The following is a 20,182-nucleotide window of genomic DNA, read 5'->3' on the forward strand; positions in this document are numbered from 1 at the left end:
CAGTTGTTTAATTTTTGTGGGTGTCTTGTGTTCCTTTTTTTCTCATTTTTAGTCCCATTCTTTTGACTTTTAAGTTCTTGGCTAAAGGCAATATTCAGTCTTAGCATGCATAAAGGAACACATAAAAACTTTTTATCTCTATAAACAAGTGCAAATGAATTAGTTTCAGAGTTTAGTGAATAGTCCCTAGATCTCATGGCTTTTTTTTTTTTTTTACATTGAAATATAGATCTACCACAATGTCATATTTACTTGCTTTAGATTAGATTAAGTAAGATAAAATAATGTGTATTTAACATTTGTGTAGTTTGGAGAGCTCTTCATTTTTTTTTTTCTCCCTTTTCCATGTAATAAGAATAGGTCATGGAATCAAAGACTCTAATACTTATTTGAAATGCATATACAGTTAAAAATACATAAATGCATATGCTATTATTTTTACTGGGCCTAAATATTTGTTTCTGCAGCTAATTTAAATATATACATATATCTTTGTGGCTATAATTTTAAATGTCACAGGTCTGTCATCTAGAGAAAGTACGTTTGTGTTTGTATTTAGAAAAAAACTATGACAGATGGCTTTGTTCTAAGGGACATAATAATGTCCACCTCGGATTAATTTACAAGTTCCAATTCTCTCAAAAATTGAGAGAGAACCCACAGATTTATATCTGAAAAATCATGCTGAGTTTGACAAGAACTTTCATGTTAGAGGCTAAAGAGATGCTTATCTGATCCAAACCTTAAACGCAGGCAGGCCAAGCCTTAGCAAACAGGGAACCCACATTCTCTGCAGCAAATACTTCATGTGAAAGTGATTTTACATATGTACTTGTATAAAATTATTACCTTGGTGTCATAATACACACTAAATCACCTAGTGGGTTATACAAACGTAGAATCTTATCAATGTCTTCTTAGAAAAGAATGACAGGCTCTGTAGGCCTCAACTTGTTGGGAGTTCAGGCTTGGCTTGAGCAAACCTCTCATAAAAAGAATCTTTCCAGTGTAGCTATACCTATTGCAAACTTTTAGATGAAAGATATTTTCATAATATTTTTAACACTGTTGTTTCAGGTGTTGTATACTTGGGGAGACCATAATAACAGTATTTCTTGAGTTAAACATTTCTAAATGAGCACCCTAACCTTAGCAGTAATAGAATACAAGCAAAAAAATAGACTCATACATGAGTATGTGCTTATTTGATCTTGTCTCTTACATTTTAATAGCATCCAATGAAATTTTGCATTACATGTATGTCCTAAAAGAAATGACTGAGATTACATTTAATAAACAAACCAATAAAAATGCAGTTTCAACATTTTCCAGACTATAACAATTTATTGAAATTTATTTAATGAGGTTTAGAATGTTTGTGAACACTTCAAAAGCAGTACGTGTCTTTATCATTTTAAAATTCTAGTAATTTAAATATGAATATCATATAAAATATAAATTTCATCTTTTAATGTCAAACTGCTATCATTTCATTTTGTATAATAAGATGTAGGCCTCTAAATTCTTTATTTTCAGATTCCAATGTAACAAAATAACTTTGGAAATTTCTCTAAGGTAACCGACCTAACACACTTGGACTAATATATTGCACCTTGCATTACAATTCACAACTATTGGGTTGATAAGTATCCCCTAGAAATCTTGTTAAATTATTAAATTTTTTTTAAAGATTTTATTTATTTACTGGACAGAGAGAGATTACAAGCAGGCAGAGAAGCAGGAAGAGAGAGAGGAGGAAGCAGGCTCCCCACTGAACAGAGAGCCCGATGTGGGCTTCGATCCCAGGACCCTGGGATCATGACCTGAGCCGAAGGCAGAGGCCTTAACCCACTGAGCCACCCAGGCGCCCCAAATTATTAAAATTTTGTACTGCAAAAGCCAAGCTATGGCAGGTTTAGCAGGACATGAGACTTGGGGGTGGGTGGGTGGAGATGGTACAGGCACTCAGATGGGGATAAGAAGCGGAAAGAGATTACATAAGATAAATCAAGGGTACCTTACAGCAAAGTCACTACAAAAAACTGTACCATTAAAAAAACCATTAATAAGATAACACTCTTGTAACTACTGATGTAAGAATATTTGAGGGGGTACAGTTTTTTAGAAACTTCACTTGTCATGAAATGCCAAATGATCTTACAATGAGTATTCACAGAAGACCAAAAGGTTAACTGCTACGTCATCCTTAATGATTGTTCCTACAAGACTTACAGTTCAGTTGAGATCTTTTTTTTTAACTCTGTGTTAAAAAATAAAGTAGTTTTTCTTATTTATCAGATTATAGAAAATCTTGTGAATTGATATTTGGCAGACACAACTCTGTTAATAACCCAACTGCCATCTTACACTCACTATGACTCTGTTAACAGAATCTTGATTTTATTCTTCTTCCTCAAAGTGACCACATCCTTCAAGGGAGGCTGAATAACTCCTCAGCCCAGCACTGACTCACAAATGAACTAATACAATTAATAGTGGTCTCGCTGCCCCTTGGCTAGTGGCTCTTCTAGACAGAGTAATGAAACCCAGTTCTGGCCAATGAAGGGGAAGCTGCACTTTGACACAGTCATGGAGGACCTTCCCTTTTCTATGTCTGGACTCCGCTCTGTGAGGAGGTGATGCTGGGACAAGCCTAAGGTTTAACTAAAGCCCACCAACTAAGAAGGACAGACAAAAAAGGATTAAAAAAAAAAAAAGTGATGATGTCACTAGAATTAAGTAAGCCTGAAAATGCCCTAACTCTAGACTTCTTGTTAGTTGAAGCAATAAACTGAATATTTAAGCCATTAGTTGAGTATTCTAGTATTTGCAACTGGAGGTATGCCAAGTGATGACAATATATTAGATTTTTTTGGAGGTTTATACACTATAATATGTATGTTAAAATGAAGCCATATGACCTACTCTTAAAAAGCTTACATCTGTATTCAAACATTTATTAGATCACATATTATTTAAATGTGAAGAAGGAGATCACCATAAACAATTAGTAGCATCATAGTTTAGTATAGGTATGAAGATCTGATTTAGGAATGCATATATACCAATTATTTATTTAAAAGTCCAACTGTTAATTCCATAGCAAGACTTCCTCTAGCACTGCTATTTAGTAACAAATAAGGCAGAGAACATAATGAGCTACTCATTTAAATACTACACTGTCATTCTCCATTTGTAATCTTTCTTTTTCAGGAATAAGAACAGGTGATGTATGTCATCACTGAACATGAGCATTAATATTCTATCTGCAGTCACATATTTTAACTCTTTCTTAAAATGGATTAACTGACAGTGTCATAAAAGTAATAACATTCTTCAAAAAACAAACAAATAAAAAAAGAATATGTCAATTGTTAAAGAAAATGTAGGCGTTCGTGCTGATAACAGAGAATAGACAAATGAGTGCCGGGATTAAACTAGCAGAGGAAAAGCAGAAAACTGACAACCCACTCCTGTAATAGCTCAAGAAGCTTCCTGCCAGGAATCTCTCTTCTAAATATTACCTTTTTTTAAAAATCTCTTCTTGGTAAATATCAACAGAAAATTCAAACATGGTATAATGTATACATGTACTACAGATCTAACAGCCTTAAGAGCTTATGATAGTTTAAATACATGATCAACCACGGAGGGCCCATGGAGAGGCTCCTATCTGGTCCTCAGCAGAAGTTGTTTTCATAACTGGAGGTACGTGATGAAAATGCAGCCCTGCTCTTCTATTCCAGCTGTCTAATGTCTCTCTCATTATGACTTTAACAGAAACACGGCATTCATCATGGTGTTTGGAGAAAAATATAACAACAACAACAACATCATTGTGGTAAGTCATTCAAGTTTGCAATTAACCAACTGACCACTACACATTGTTTCTAGAATTCAACATCTAGGGGCCCCTGGCTGGCTCAGTCGGTAAAGTATGTGACTCTTGATCTCAGGGTTGTGAGTTCAAGCCCCCATGTTGGGCATGGGCCTACTTTAAAAAAAAAAAAAAAGGGAAGAAGAAGAAGAAGAAGGACCAAAACATGTTCTTAAAATAAACAGAATTCAGCTTTGTGTACGTGTTTATACCATCTAAATAGTTATAATTTAATTTAGTTCAAGAGAACCTTTAAGGAAAGAAAATCTTTTCTGATTATAAACTCATCTTTTCTAAATGTAAGACACAGAATTAGGTTTGAAATGAAAATACTCCCAAAAGAGTATCCCCATCACATGATGTTTTTTCGTCTTGGTTCACCCAGAGATCTTTTCTCAGAAGTTCCTTTCCTGCAGATTCTGCCTAACTTTCTTACCGAATTCCTTTACCTGTGCTTTCATTTTCTGTCACAAACTGCAATCTTGTTTCATCTTTGCCTTTCACTTTGTTTCTTATTCACATCATTCTTTCCTAGTATTTCACTTACTTTCTTCCAAGGCTTCAGTAGTCTCCTACATAAAGTATTCACAGTATGTTGGGAGCAAAAGGGTACATACAACTTGGATAATTAGAGAGGACAACTGTTCATCCAAGAACAACATGTTTGAGAAAATAAGTTTCTTCAAAGTCAATCTGTTAAATGTTTCATGTTACTCGCTCACTTGGGGGTAGTCCAATGTTGAACTACATGGTGTGTAATGACTCCTTTGTGATCTGCCCTCAGAACTTGGAGAGAACAAACAACATTGTGTGTCTACTACTGTGTAAGGAAGGATTCAGACACTCATTACTGTGGATGATGGCAAACCTCTTATTTTTCATTCAAAGCTATTATCTTCAGAAATCTAGTTTGCTTGCCCAGACAGAGGCCTATCCTCCCCTCAGCCATGATTTCTTAGCTGTGTTCATGGTTATTATTTTTTTTCCCTCATCTTTTAATCTACTGAAATAGTCAGCTGTGACTACAAAATCTCTAGTAATTTCCCTAAACATCATACTTTCATAGTATACAACCAGTATACAACTAGTCTATATTACATTTTATATTTTCTAAGACACACATATATATAAGATGTCATCTCTTCCTCACAGTGTCCCAGGGTTATTGAGAAAGAACAGGAATTATTGCCATTGAATATTCAACAATACTGAGGCTTGGCAGAATTAAGTAACTTACCCAAGTGCTAAAACTGGGAGACTAACTTGTCTAGCTCTCAAGGTCAATGCTCTTCTTAATGGCCATTCTGCCTTTAGCATTCATCATCACCTGTCCAGAAGGCTAATATGCCAGTGTTGTACCTCAGAGTTCACATGTAAAACTCGAACTTTTAGTTCACTGGCATAAACTCTTAGGCCAACAGAGCTCCAGGACACACGACTACACAGAACATAAATGGACTAGCTTAGTATGGTGGACCTCAAAAGTAAAAGGAGATCCAATGCACACAGATATTGTTATGTTTTTCTTCACTCTTGGAGTGTGCCCAATTTTCAGCAACAGCTAACTTGCTTTTCTCTGAATAGAATCTAGTTCGTATCTTTATCTAAGGAGTAGCCTTGCAAGCTTAACTTACAAAGGTCAAATAATGCTGTATACATATAACTATTTTTAAAGCATTGAGTGGTCCAAGTATTGTTTCATCAGGGGGAAAAAAATTATGGTGCCTGAAAGTAGGTTTGTGGGTATTCTAGTTATTTGATTGATTCTTTGATTATCATTTTTATTTATTTACTTATTTTTCCCTAAGCAGGAAGTATGAGTTAATACATGCTGAGCTCTCTCAGTTTGGTGAGTGCCTGGAAGGACCTGGGCCCTGGTCTGGAAGATACATGTGTCAGGTGCGGTGCCTGAAGCACACAGGAGGCGGGGTTGTCAGTTACAACAGTGACCTGTGGAGTAGCACAAAAAGAAGCAGCCAGGAACATGATCACAAAGGAAGAGGAGCCTGGGTGCTCATCTAGAGTGCAGGGAGGCCAGGAAAGCAGAGGGTCTGACCACTGCAAAGAACAGCAAGTTCTTCCTCGGGGTCTGAGGTTCCACTAGTCTGCAAGTGATGATCCACTTCCTGTATCCACTCCATTCCAACCGAGCCCAATTACAGTGTACCTCCTCATCTCAGACAGTATTGCTTTAGCATCTGGCGCAATGCGGTTGCCTCTGCCTAATTACTCCTCTTAACCTTCCAGGGCTGGGTCTCGACTTTTCTGTAAAGTCTTCCCTAAGCAGTCCCCTGGCCCCCACTACTGCATTACTCTCAGCTTAACTGAGGGTTGAGGCTCATTCCTTCTCATCCTACCAAAGCTCAGGAATCCACTTGTTGGCTTATTTCCCTATCTTTGTCATTCAGCTGAGAGCTCCTTGAAGCAGGAGCAAGATTGCTCAGCCCTCATGACTCAGAGAGTCAACAGATGTTCACTAAGTGTGTTGACTAAAAGGCTAACATACAAAAAAAAAAAAAAAAAGAAAAAAAATCTTAATAAACTATACAATGCTGCATGTAAATATTGGCAATGCAACCCAATAACAAATATAAATTTAAACCCAATGGTAGCTATAAATATAATACAAATTCCTTTTATAAATCTATTACCTAAACACATTATTTCAATGTTTAAATTCTTCTGTATCCCCATAACTATTCATTTAGTAGTATCTATGCATATCCATTACATTCTCACTGAGGATTGGCAAGGCTGCAGACACTACTCTCAGAGTCTTATGGCATTAACCCTCAGAGTCACCATTCCTTTAGGAATACTGATTTCCACCTGGCCAGTAGCCAAAGACAAATTGAAGTGACCTCAGATTAACCTTTCAGCAAACTTTTATAGTGTTCAGTTAAACATAAGTGCAGATTCAGGCTAACAATATAAACCTTTCCCCCCTCTTTAACATGTGTCCTGAGACTTCGTGTTGACTAAAGGGGTCTAGCTTTATGGCTGAACAATTCACCGTTGATTTATAAAAAAGGGAAAGCGCTAATTAAAAGTTTGATCATTTCCCACTAAAAATGAGTTTTCCACTGACATCAATGAACATTAAAGATTTTTATAATTGAAAAATTTGAACACAAACTCAAACTAGTATTCTTACTCTAAATGCCACTATCATGATGAATAGAATGTTCTATTTCAGCTAGACATGAAGCACTCGCTGGTTGCCTGTCAAACCGGCAATTACTCAGCATTATGTGTGGTTTGAGAAGTCTTCCACAGGCTCTGAACACAGTCAGGACTAGACTCAAATGTGACAAGCTCTACCAGGCAAATAACTGGAACATTTAAAGACCTTACTCTTGGAGTTCTTTGTTCAAATGGGGGAAAATAATACCAGCTTCACAAGACGAATGAAAAAACATACGTAAAGCACCAATAAAACCACGGAAAACCACTGACGTATCAACAGTGGCAGATATTGTGACAGTAACAATAGACACTCTCTATAAGTGGATTATACTCCAGTTGAGGCACAATTAACAAAAGTGACATGTTCCTCAACTTAGCTTTGAAGTCTTGCTGAACTAAAACACAGCACGTTTTATGCAGAATTTCCCACAAACAATTCTTAGACTGGGTTTATTTCTAATTTTTGCTGTGGTGGTTTTTTGAAGACTTTTAAATTTTCTTTGATGGCACCATCATTTCTCTCATCACAACTCTCAAACAAAATGAAGCACAATGATAACAGAATAAATGTCCTAATCCTTGATGAATGGTAAACTTGAAGTCCAGAGAAGGAAATAAAAAATCTCAAGGGACTACTATGGGTGGGGTAAGTTGGACCGAAACCATAAGTTGATTCCATAAATGAACTGTTCTGCTGAATTCGTAATTTCACACCAGATAATGCCATATAAATTGAACTACACAGGCACGGGGGACAACAGTCTTGTTAGCCAAGCTGTTTACTTACAGTGTCAGTCCCCTAGCATAGGGCTCGAAATCTCAGAGTTACATACTTGCTGGGGTGTTCAGAGGACTTGCCCTGAATGCCTCGGAGTGAGTCTCCAGATACCTGGGGCATGCCTGAACACGTCCTCACTGCCCTCTCCACCACACAGATTCTTCAGTTAACAGCAACACAGAAGTCTTAAAAGGACCTTGTAACATCTTTTCTCAGTATTTTGTCTTGCAATATTGTTCATTCAAAAATAGAATCAGTCTCTGTCATAATCCTTCTGAAATATTTTGCAAGTCTATAAAGAATTTTAGTGGGGGGGGAGAAAAGGTTAAGATATGAAGAGGGCCTAGTTCTCTTCATGTGAACAGAGCTGTTCTGTTCATTACACACAGCAGTAGCAGTAGCAATAAAGGTTTTATACCTCAGTCCTGGGATTTAATGGTGAGAGGGATCCTTTTAATACAACAAATAAAAGGAACTCTACTAGATCTACTTATGAAATCATTCATTACCATCAAAAAAAAAAAAATTCTTGATGAAGCAACAGTGGGGACAATTACCGCTCTCAATGGTCTGTTGGTTTCTACACTTGGTTAACCAGGAGTGAGGTACACTAAGAAAATCGAGGGATAAGCAAAATAAATATAATTTAGAAACTCAAAAGTGTTTTGACATTTTAGAAAGACAATATAAATAAAAATAAATAAATAATGTGTTTCAAAGTCATCCATATAAAGCATACCAATGGCTACCTAACTTTTTCTCTTTAGTAATTTTTTTCTCTCATAAAATTTCTCTCATAATACTTTGTCTCATAAAAAAAAAACAACTTTCTCTCATAAAAACTTTGAAGCCTCCCCATAGATTGTTCATTCTTCAAGTTCACAATGTCCTATCATTCATTATTCCTAACATCTTATAACGTGCCTGATATATAACAGGGGCTCAAAAAGTAAATGGTGAACTAACTAATCATTTTTTCACATCCATTATTCCACACCTAATAAGGCATTCATGCCCAAATTTATTACTTTATCACTCAAAGTACATAAGCAACAATTTTTTGGTGTATTAATGCCTCCTTTACAATTCTGATCAACCATATTTTATTTTAATAATCTTCACTTTTTAATTGGAGATGATTTTTATTAAAGGTTTTACTTATTAATTTGACAGACAGAGATCACAAGAAGGCAGAGAGAGAGGAGGAAGCAGGCTCCCTGCTGAGCAGAGAGCCTGATGTGGGGCTTGATCCCAGGACCCTGGGATCATGACCTGAGCCGAAGGCAGAGGCTTTAACCCACTAAGCCAACTAGACACCCCAATTGGGGACCATTTCTAAAGGTAGGAAGAAGTAGCCTAATTATAGTCTGAATACATCACATAAAATCTCACAACTTAGATCACCACTCTAACTTCCTAAATGCCTAATTATCTAGGTCTCCCCCAAAATTCATGCTGAAGCTTAAGAGTTAGCTGTCTGCATAACCATGTCACAGACAATACCAACAGTATGTATAGTTCTGCCCATTATTAACAATCTGCTGCAGCAAGGTGGACACATCATCACTATTAACAATGTGTACAACAGGTGTTTAAACATACATCTTAAAAATTAGGAACTAATCAATTAATCTGAGCGAATCTATAGTGATGATGCAATCTCCAAAATCTTGTATTCAAAATTGATTCATTTTCTAGTTCAGAGGCAGGCTGTAAATGGGATATATGTTAAACAGAAGATAAAATGGACAGAATGAGGTTGCAGAGTAATTGGGATTCCACCAAACGGGAAACTGAAAGGACCTTATGGTTAATAACTCAGAAGACAGGGATCAAGAAAGTTAATAGAAAAGTTAACTGAAAAATGAACAAAAACAAAGCAATAGGCTTTTCACTCATTTTAGGCAAAAGAACAAACAAGCTTGTTCTCAAAATCTTTTTCTTAAAAAAAAAGAAAAGAAAAAGAAAAAAAATTGTTAGTACAAAAGTATTATAAAATATATAAACATTAAGATGCATTTATGTCTAACTTGGGATAATAAATCAAGAGAAAAAAGCACAGGTGTCATGAAAGTTCTACCTGTGCTCCTCAAAGAGATGTAAAATCTATGCATATGTTTACATGCTTATGTATATATAGTATGGTATATATGCAAAATGCCGATACGGTTTTACACAAAATTGTGAGACTAAAACAAGTCACACAGAAAGACAAGACAGAAAGAATAGAATCTTGAAACAGAAAAGTTAGTAAAGTAGCAGAAGAGTTGATACTGTTGGTTAACCAGGAAAACAAACATGACTAATATATTAAACATTAATGTTGCTACAATAATAATTAATCCACAGTCATTGAGTGAGTTAAAAGAAGATCACTCAGCCAAATCTCCACAAAAATTAGGTAAGATTAGAAATGATTACAGCATTAGATCAGAAAGAAAATGCATAATAATGAAAGTTCAATATCAGGATTACAAAATTCTGGTTAAATATGAATCAAAACAATACATCAAACATACTGTACCTTTTAATCAAATATATACAGCACATAATTTAATCTTTGTTGGCATAATTAAAATACACTTAATAACCTTATAGTGTCTAAAGATTAGATTTAAAAATCATCATTGTCTTAAGTTTTTGAGGATCAACAACTGTCAGCCAACATTTATGAGTATCTCATCTATGATTGGAAGAGTGTTAGATGTTTTCACATATCCTCATTTCCCCAAGACAACTCTGAGAGGTGATTTCTTTATCTTACAAACTAGAAACCCAAGGATCAAGGAGTTTCCCAGGCTCCTGATCACATAGGAGACAGGCCGGACTACAAGGAGAAATGCTAGGGACATGGACCCCTCTGGCCCTCTACCAGAGCGGCTACTTATAACAGAGCCAGACAAACTAGTATCACAATTTGAAACTGGCAAATTTTAATTAACAGAGTGACAGGACAGTGAATATGAACAAATAAAAATTTCATTTATAAATTTAGAAAACTCACGCATATAATACATCAAGTGTGCATTAAGAGGTGAAAATAAAGAGAAAGTCATGCAGATTCCACTGTGCTATCTGAACAACTAGTTACTATAGCAACCAAAGCAGGCAGAAAGTAGAAATCATTCAACCATTCAGGTATATGAAGCTCAGGAAAACAAGAATGGCCACTGAAAGTTACTTCATGAGACAACTGTGTAAGCTTTAAGTACCACCAAGCACCGTATCTGGAAATAGATTTTTTTTTTTTTTTTTTTTGGAAGACAGATATTCCATTAAGATTTGAAATTGAGCTGAGAAGATACTAACAGCATGCCTATCGACCGCCTGCTAAAATGATGGCTTCACTTTTGGCAGAAGTGATCTCACTCACTTTATGAGAAGTATAATCTAATATCTACAATAAGAAAGCCAGTCAATAACTCTTGGGAGTAATAAAAAAACCTTTCAATGTACAGACCTCTTATGGAAAGTAGAAAGTAGGAGAGAAACTTATTTGGAGGTTTAGAGGCAGTGAGATTAATTTTTTTTTAGGTTTTATCTAGGCAAACAGAAAGGCATTTGACCCAAAAATAAAGTGAGTCTCACTTAGTGAATAAGTCCTTCAAAAGTATAAGCTTTGTACCATAAAGCTGTTACTCTGCCTGAGATGAAATGAAGCTTTGTGGTATCTTAATAAACAAGCGGAATCCACCATTGACAGGTATTCAAAACTAGCACCGAGGATAAGATAAAGGAGTTTGGTACACAGGGACCTTGCCCATCCTGTACTCCTTGCGCTCTCTTTTCTGCCTCTTCACTCCAACTGTAGTGTGTGTTTCTCTTTCCTTCTCATGCCAGAGGAAGAGGCATTTGTTTCTCTGCTTCAGTGTAAGTTCCCCTGTTTATGCTCAGGATATAAGCTACCTTCCCATTCCTCTTCATATCAATGACACCCAATCCTTCCCAGTTCTCAAGCAACGTTTCTTTTTCTAGGAATTCCTTCTCTTTGGCATTTACACTTGCTTAAGTTGCACCTCTCCTACTTAAAACCCAACAAAACCAAACCAGTGTACTACAGTATTATTTCCTGTATTATCTGCCTTACCATCCTACAGCCCTTGTTTCAAGTTTCTTGAACATGTCATTGATTCTCATTTTCAATGTATCTGCATTAGCCATTCACCTACTAACCCAATATCTTCCACTCCCACTGCCTCATTAACACTACTTCACCTATGGTGCCTACTGACCTAAGTGCAAAATCCAAAAGTTAAGTTTCAATCCTCAGTTCCCTCGACTTTTCTGCAGCATTTCACACAGCTAACAGCTTCTTCTCTCCATAACACCTCTACTGTTCTGCTGCTTCTACTATCTGGTGACTCCTTCTCTGAAGTCCTTATTCTCAGTGAGTGTCTCTTTCAGTACTGGTGTTCTCTGTAAATCACATCTTATCCTTTGTATTCCTTCCTCTAAACAATAATCTAATCCCACTGCCTCAACTCTCCCAACTTGGCTGTTATCTTCCAAGTAGTTCATTTCTAGACTTAGCCTTGTATCCCTAAATAAACACTGATCATCCTTATTAAAGAAATAAACAGAACATCTGAACCAAATAAGTGTAAAATTTACAGCCTTGTCCTACCTACCCACGTGGCTACTGCTCTCCGATGAAAATCATCTCTACTTTCATCTAATGTTCTTCTTCAATCTTGATCTTCTGAACTGATCTTTACTTGAACAAATCCTTACTAGAACTCATCCCCAGTTTTCATCTCTTTTTCATGTAACTCTTGAGTGACCTACCTAAAATGCAGGCTCAAATTTCATAGTTGGCATCCTGTCAATGAAAGAACAATGCCATTTATTTAACAATTTTTGCTAAAGGCCCATCTTGTGCCAAATACCCTGCTCTATGTTATGTAAACTAGAATTTCCTAGCCTCAGAACCATCATTATTTACAGGAAGGGACGAGTTGTGAAACTAGGGTAGGTAGATTGATAAAGATAAACATGAGGCATCGGGGGAGCATAACAGGTTTTGAGATTTTGAGGTGAGAAGCTACTGTATTTTTTCTTTAAAAAATAAGCAAGAACAAACTAACTAAAGAAGAGTCCAGGGAGGTGAGTGAAGAGGGCAGAGAATGAAAACAGATGAGACTGACGAGTGAAGAATGAGCTTTCTGTAACTAGCTAAAAAGCTTGTATTTTTCATAATAGACTGATCATTCTCGAGTTGTATTATGTACATAAGTCACCTGGGATGTGTCTTATAAATATTTACCTGGGACACATTCCTAGAGATTCTGATTTATCAGATCAATGTCTATGCCAGGAAATTTGCATTTTTAGCAAGGAACACAAGTGGTTTTGATATTGGATCCTTGGAACTTATAAAATGTTCTTAGGGATAGTAGCAAGTCGTGAGAGGGTTCTTAGCATGCACATATAATGGTCATATTGGTTTTGGGGGGTCTCTCCAGAAAGTACGTGAAGGACTTACATTAAGAAAGTAAACCTGGGGCGTCTGTGTGGCTCTGTCAGTTAAACGTCCAACTCTGGATTTTGGTTCAGCACTGGGCTTGGAGCCTGGTTGGGATTCTCTCTCTCCCTCTCTTGTTGTCCCTCCCCCACCTCTGTCCCTAAAAAAATTTAAAAGAAAAAGAGAGGCCCAGTAAACCCAAGAGCGGGAGGTCAGCAAGGACAATGCAGCAAAAGGGGAAAGAGGAACTGAGGGTCCAGACTTAGTTAATGGTGGCAAAGGTGGAAAGCGACTCCATGGTCTAAATCTATGAAAGGAAGAAATAAGTAGGAATAAGTGCACTTAACAATTATATATTGGTGGTGAGGGAAAGACAAGAGTAACAGCCAGGTATCTGGAATGAAACAAAAGATGTCTAATTTTGGACATGCTATATTCACAGTGATACCAGGACATGGGCAGTAGGATACAGAAATCTGACATGCACCAGAATAGGCTGGGTTGGGTCGCACTCAATGATTTCAGAGTCGTCAACAAAAAAGTGAGTAACAAAGACCATGATAATACATACACTTGTACAGGCAGTCCAAAAATTCAGCATGCCACGTAAGACACTTTATAATCTAACTCCTGACTACTTCTTTAACTTCTTGTTTTTTAACTGTCTATTACCGTATCTTGTCATAAAATATATTTGTGATTTTTGTGTTAAGATATCTCAAACAAAAATAAAAGTTCATAAAATACCATAATGAAAAATTAGTATGTACTAGTCAGCTTTAACAAATCTTAATATTCTGCCAAATTTGCTTCAGAATTTTTTTTTAATTTGTAACAGAGAAAGAGTGCACAAGATGGGGGAACAGTATAGGGAGAGGGAGAAGCACTCTCCTTGCTGAGCAGAGAGCCCGATGCAAGTCTCGATTCCAGGACCCTGAGATCATGACCTGAACCAAAGGCAGATGCTTAACCAACTAAGCCACCCAGGCACCCAGGGCAGCTACTTAGAGAAATCTCTACTTAGAGAAATCTTAAGTCTTTAGAGAGATGAGATATTAAACCTACAAAATAATAGGGGGAATATGACTATGAAATAGAGTAATTTGTAGAAAAAATTAAACATCAACTTTCTATAATAAAATGATGCATTAATGAGCCATGTCACATGCATTGTATGATACACATTTAAGTCTTAATGGCTGAGTATTTTACCAATGAGAAGAATTAGAAGACCACATCAAACTAAGCAAAGGTGATAAAAGAGCTTTTCACAAGAATCTATGTTCCCATAAACTGAAGTATATCTTCTACAATCTACACTTTTTACAAATAATACACATTAGCAAGTAAACACGACAGTTTTCACCTATGAACGACAGAAAAAAATATATCCAAAATTTAAATTTTTTTTAAAAAGCGAGTTCAGAAACAGATATTAAGAATGCAAGTGACTCAAAAATACAAGAATAGTTTGCCTGATAAAACTAATTAAATAGATATGGTAATTCAAGACAGTACACTTGTCAAATTATAGAATTAGAAATAAAGCCAAGTGTACAAATAGGGGCCTTGCCAAATACCAGCAAACAGACTAGATACTACATTTTTGTAAGACAAATAACTCAGTGGAATCTCTTGACATGATTTCAAGATTAATTTTAAAAATATAGCAAAGTCTAGGTAGAGAAAATAAACAGTTACACAGGTTTGGCAGGAAGAAGAAGGAAAGCAAGACTCCAGAAGCAAAGTTGATCCAAGTTTTTTTTTTGTTAAGCCAGTTTTAATCCCCCTAGTGTGATCTAATGTTCAAAGTGATAGCAACCTTTGAGAACCCTAACTCACTCATGTCTTGCTACTAATCCAAAAACAAGGTAATCTAAAAACTTAAAACAACTACAAAAAGTGTAGTAAGTGAATTGGTAAATGAAAATGGGCTGCATTGGTCATACTGTTGCAATGAAATGACAATATTTAATTTATAGGTAAAACTGGATTAAATTGGGATTAAAATGGAATGGTGGGGGCGCCTGGGTGGCTCAGTGGGTTAAGCCTCTGCCTTTGGCTCAGGTCATGATCCTGGGGTCCTGGGATCGAGCCCCGAATCGGGCTTTCTGCTCAGCAGGGAGCCTGCTTCCCTTCCTCTCTCTCTGCCTGCCTCTCTGCCTACTTGTGATCTCTCTCTGTCAAATAAATAAATAAAAATCTTAAAAAAAAAAAAAAAAAGGAATGGTGGAGCTAGGAGATGATCATCCACCTTTAAACAAAGAACTGAGCCCCTTATCAACTCAATAGATTTTCATCCCTGTGGTGCTCCTAATTAATCATGTGTAATGGGTGAAAGCTCATGAAAAGGAAAGAGATCATGCCTGAAATCCTTTTTCCATCAGTCATTAATACTGACTTTAGGCAAATTACTTAAATGTAGTGAGCTTCCATCACCTCTAAAACAGAGTTAATTATACCTTCTTTAACCATTTTGAACATTAAATGAAATAGCACATTGGAAGTGTCCTATATTTTGTGGTTCCCTTGCATATTAAACACTCATCCTTTCCTTTGGAAAAATAGTCACTATTTATCCATCTCTCAAAACACTAACTCCATCACTTATAAGATCCAATAAGAATTAAGTATCTCTTAAGATTTTTATGTGGCATAAACTTTGGAGGATATGCACAAGGTTTAAGAAAATTTCATCTGTGTTCATGTGCTTTATAGCTCTTCCAACTAATAACTCCAACCACAAGTTCAAATGTAACTCCTCCAGGAGGCTCTCCCTGACTACTAAACAGCACCTGCCAACCAGCTTACCTGTCTCTCTAACCTGTTCCTCTCACTTTATTTTTCCTCTTAGAATGCTTCACCACTTGACATGTCTACACTGATTCGTCTATCGGTTGCCTATCTCCACTGGAATGTAAGCTCCAGGAGGGCAGAGACCTCTTCTGGGTCATTTGTAGTGGAATCACTGGCATAAGGGGTACCCAATCAGTATTTGCTGAATAAAAGCATTAATTAAGAAGAATATTACCTAGAGACATCTCTTTAAAAAAAGAAAAAAATCTCTTTAGAGCAAATGGAACATCGGGAGAGGAAAATCAACCTTGCTTAGCCTCCCCTACCTTCACATCCTGCAACCATGGTGCTGTGAGAACCAGATTCTGGGCCTTTTTTGTACATATGTGAAACAGAAAAGGGTCAAGATGCTGGAGCTGGCAAAATCTTGGAAGAGGCTTAGTGGAAATAAACACTGATTTCACATGTAACCCTCAGACTTTACTAAATGATTTAATCATAAATTTTTAGTGACTAAAAGTATGGCAATTTGAGAGCACCTGCTGAATAATGATGATCTTATCCTGAGTGCTTAGTACATACCAGACATTGTTAGAGATTTTTTATATTTATGATTTCATTGAATCCTCACTGAAACCCGAATGGCTTCAGTATCACCCTCGAATTCTGTTCATGTGCAAAACACACCTTGCTATCGCATTTCATTTAATCACGTTTGTTTCTCATAGTCTATGTCTCATAGACATAGACATGTTTGTTTCTCATCGACATAGAGAAACTTTTTGTTTCTCATAGAAACATATTTGTTTCTCATTGTGTCTCATAGACACAAACTGAAACTGTGACTCAAGAGATTAGTAAAATTTACCCAAATAATACAGACACTTAGGTACCAGAGTCAGGATTCATATCCCAGGCTAAACTTCAAAGCTTCTTAATCCATCTAAAATACGAAATGTCCGCTACAAATTTTTATAAAGGCTATCTTCTAAACTATCAAGTGGTTCAATTTAGAGTGGAAAATATCTCTCTAGCTCTCCTCTCTCCACCAACCTTTTAGAAATAATTGCATTCAATCTCGGATTCATTCCCAGTGAAATACTATTTGCTCAGATACCAAAGTAAATCAATTTAGAGTTTCCAGAGCTCAGCTTTATACTAATTACATTAAAAAAGGTTTCTGTATTACCCAGGGAGAATGCAAAGCACACATTCTATCTCTGAGAAGGACTAAAGAAATGTAAGTGCCATACACTGACTCACATTGTCTACTGCATTACACCACTTCAGACTTGAGTCTTAGCTCTGCATACAGGCCCCCTATGCAGATGTGTTCGTGACCAAAGACAATACATGAAACCCAGTATTTCAGGGAGAAAAATGCTCCTTCGTCTGCTTGTGTTGTGTGTGTGTACGTAAGTATACAGAAAGACATACATTTACAACCCACACATATGTGTTTATGTTTATGTCTACATGTGTACACGTAAGATATACGTGTGTGTAGACACGTATTACATATGTGTATGTATACACATACATATACACATATATGTATACATATGCATATATAATGTGTATACACATCATATATGTGTATACACACATATATATACACACACATATATAAAAACACACACACACACACATATATATACACACACACACATATTCCACACATACACTCTTCGTGCTGGCACTTCTGTAGCTATAAGATCAGAAATTTTAAAAACAAAATATTTCAAATGCTCATTTTACCCAAACACTATAAATCACTTAAAAAGATTACTTGCTTAGATTTCTTAATGTCTTAAATTTTGAAAATGATAAATTTAAACTTTTTCTGCTCTTTCATCAAAATTATATCTGTTGTTAAAGATGGTAGTGAAATTCAATTTCTATTTCTTTGCTTAAAATTCTGCAATGTTTATGGCTCCTGGTGAGGGGTGGTTTGGTCTACTCTTACGTAATGTAAAGTGGGATCACTTTCTCCTTTTGATTTACTGTATTTTTTACAATCCCTTGTAGAACATGTATACAAAGGAATGTAAAACTATAACCTTAAGAGTAGACAGATGAATAATGAGAGTTCACTTCCTGGATTTTCACTGTGTTGTTAATTACGAATTCTTGGAAGGTAGCTTAGGGGGACAGTCTGAAAAAAAAGATTTATGATGTACTTTTAAAAGAGTCTGAGCATGGACAAAAGTTTATCTTTGAAGTTTGGGGATATAATTAAAGTGGAAATAGACTTCTGATTCATAATGCTCTTATAATTTCCTCTTTGCAGACATGGTTGTCTGACTATCCTCTGCATTGTTTGGAGAGTCGTAAAGGAAGAAGAGGCTTCACTTGTAGTGCAATTAAATTTGGCAATTGGGATTTTTGCCCTTAATTACATGTAATTTTGAAATAAATTTTCTTAATTTAGAAAAGTTGTAGATTAATAGAAAAATTGTATGCACTACCCATAAACCTTAAACTTTGTTTCCCTATGTTTAACATCTTAACAGTCCTATACCCTTAAAAGTCCTATACACTTGCTATAATGATGGCATTAGAGTCCTTACAAGAATGTAAGATGATCAGAGCTCTTTCCTACTGGGCCATGCGAGGACACAGTGAGAAGGCAGCTGTCTGCACACCAGAAAGAAGGTTCTCACCAGAGAACCAAATCTACTGCAACCCTGATCTTGGAATTCCCAGCCTCCATAACTGTGAGAAATAAGTTCCTGGTGTATAAGTCACCCAGTCTATGGTATTTTGCTATGGCAACTCAAATAAATGAAGACACCTGGGATATGACTTCTGTTCCCACCCACCAAACTCTGCATCAAAAACCTGATGCGGATGTAGCTGAACATGTGTCCTGATAGAAATTAAGTCTTTACTGAAAGAAAAAAAAATGTACTTTTGTCTGATAAATAAAAAGCAATAGTTTTGTTTACTAACTGTATTTATGCTGCTCAGAGCATATGTATGTTTGGAACCCACCATCCTACACTCAAAGAATTTATTACTACAAGGATTTAAAAATAAGCATGGACCAAAAAGAGAGTAACAATACATTTTTTTTTTAAGATTTTATTTATTTTATTTGACAGAGAAAGAACACAAGTAGACAGAGAGGCAGGCAGAGAGAGAGAGGAAGGGAAGCAGGTTCCCTGCTGAGCAGAGAGCCCGATGCGGGGCTCGATCCCAAGACCCTGCGATCATGACCCGAGCCGAAGGCAGGGGCTTTAACCCACTGAGCCACCCAGGCGCCCCGTAACAATACATTTTTAAAGAGATTTTAAAGAGATTAAAAAGATGCATGATTTCTTAAGTAACACATCTTTAATATTTTCATATGTGAAAAATAAAACTATTTCATCTTATTACACATGTTTCATCACATTTTTCTTAAGATTTTATTTATTTGAGAGAGACAGAGTGAGTTGAATCAGATGGAGGGGCAGAGGGGGAAGGAGACTCCCTGTTGAGCAAGGAACTCCATGTGGGGCTCGATCCCAGGACTCTGAGATCATGACCTGAGCCGAAAGGCAGCTGCTTGACCAACTGAGCCACCACTAGATTTTCTTAAACTAGCATCTTAATTCTAATCATAAACTACATATTTGCTAAGGTGCCTGAGTGGCACAGCTGGCTGAGTATACGACTTGATTTCAGCTCAGGTCATGCTCTTAGGGTCGTGAGATCAAGCCCCATGTAGAGCACAGAGTCTGCTTGAGATTCTCTCTCCCTCTCCGTCGGGCCCTCCCCCTGGTACACACTCGCTCTCTCTCTAAAATAAACAAATAAAATCCTAAAAAAAAAAATACTGTATATTTGCTTCTGAGAGAAATTATATAATAATAAATACAAGCCTAAAATGCAAACAAAGATGTCTAAACTTACTTTAGGAATCCGTACCCAGAGAAATGGAACAGAAAAGTTCAGGGGTTTTGAACTCTAACACAGATGAAATGAAAACATTTTCTTTTCACTTTGCAGCTTTTAATCAATCTCAACATCTGACTATGCCATTCCTTTATATCTCATTTCACAAAAAGAAAGCTTAACTTTAAGCCAGAATAAAATATGA

At 36.4% G+C, this 20,182-nt stretch overlaps 1 protein-coding gene across 5 annotated transcripts in view; it reads right to left on the minus strand.

The window, feature by feature from the left end:
* PDGFC (platelet derived growth factor C) overlaps window positions 1-20,182 on the minus strand; it is a 201,962-nt gene that overhangs the window by 116,591 nt on the left and 65,189 nt on the right. The window lies entirely within an intron of this gene.

The sequence above is a fragment of the Mustela nivalis genome, assembly GCF_964662115.1.
Source record: "Mustela nivalis genome assembly, chromosome: 4".
Lineage (NCBI taxonomy): Eukaryota > Metazoa > Chordata > Mammalia > Carnivora > Mustelidae > Mustela > Mustela nivalis.